We start from the raw sequence: 1,010 nt of genomic DNA, 5'->3' as shown, positions 1-1,010 counted from the left end.
TCTTTTATAAAATTGGTATGAAAATCTACATAGTTGAGTGTGTGATAGTGTTTGAGCAGCTGCAGCATCAGTTCAGTCACTGTGACTCTGACTGACGGAGGTTTTTGTGCCACTCTTTATCACTGTGTGAACACAACATTACTGTTGATCCTAGGCTGTTCATGTCATATATGAGGAGTTTAGGAGCTTCTCCAGGTTTCTGCAGATACCAGGAGAAACAGTCACCACAACCCCATGAACTTTCTCCAATTCCTCTGCTAGTTTGACAGTTTATAGTAACTGTTTCTCCTGGCTGAACAGCTGCTACTGAGGGAGTCTGAGTCACAGAAATTTGTCCTGTAGTTTCTGTAAATGACATTTCATATGATAATAATGGCAACAGTTATTAAAGTATCCAGAACAAAATCAGTTTTACCATCTAACATGCATATAAATCACATTTTGAGTTATTAAAAGAGCAAATGAACCTTGAACAAAAAGAATGAGTGTCCAGATACAGACGCTGATGATCATCATCTTCTTTCTGGTTGTTCTTTCAGTTAAATGTAGAAAAGCTCTCAGTGATGAAGTGTTAAACTCACAGCACTATAAACACTCTCAGAGCACTGAAGCATCTGATCAATATGCAAACACACTCCACATCATTTACCTGAAGACAGTAGAGACACACAGTTTTGCCATTTTATTTGTTCAGTATCTTTGCTGATAAATTTCCATTTCCATAAACAGGCATTTATAATGTACTTATTTTGGGTCAAGCTTCTCCCTCCAAACACCGTTTATTGTTTCATTCATACTTTGATGCTGAGAGCATTTAAAGGGGTCATATGATGTTGCTAAAAAGAACATTTTTTGTGTATTTAGTGTAATGAAATGTGTTTATGCGGTTTAAGGTTAAAAAAACATTATTTTCCACATACTGTACATTATTGTTTCTCCTCTATGCCCCGCCTTTCTGAAACGCGTCGATTTTTACAAAGCTCATCGGTCTGAAAAGCGTTTCGCTTTCA

This window comes from Sinocyclocheilus rhinocerous, unplaced genomic scaffold (assembly GCF_001515625.1).
Source record: "Sinocyclocheilus rhinocerous isolate Xijiao unplaced genomic scaffold, SAMN03320098_v1.1 scaffold8411, whole genome shotgun sequence".
In the NCBI taxonomy this organism is placed as follows: Eukaryota; Metazoa; Chordata; class Actinopteri; order Cypriniformes; family Cyprinidae; genus Sinocyclocheilus; species Sinocyclocheilus rhinocerous.
This window is presented reverse-complemented; position numbering follows the sequence as displayed.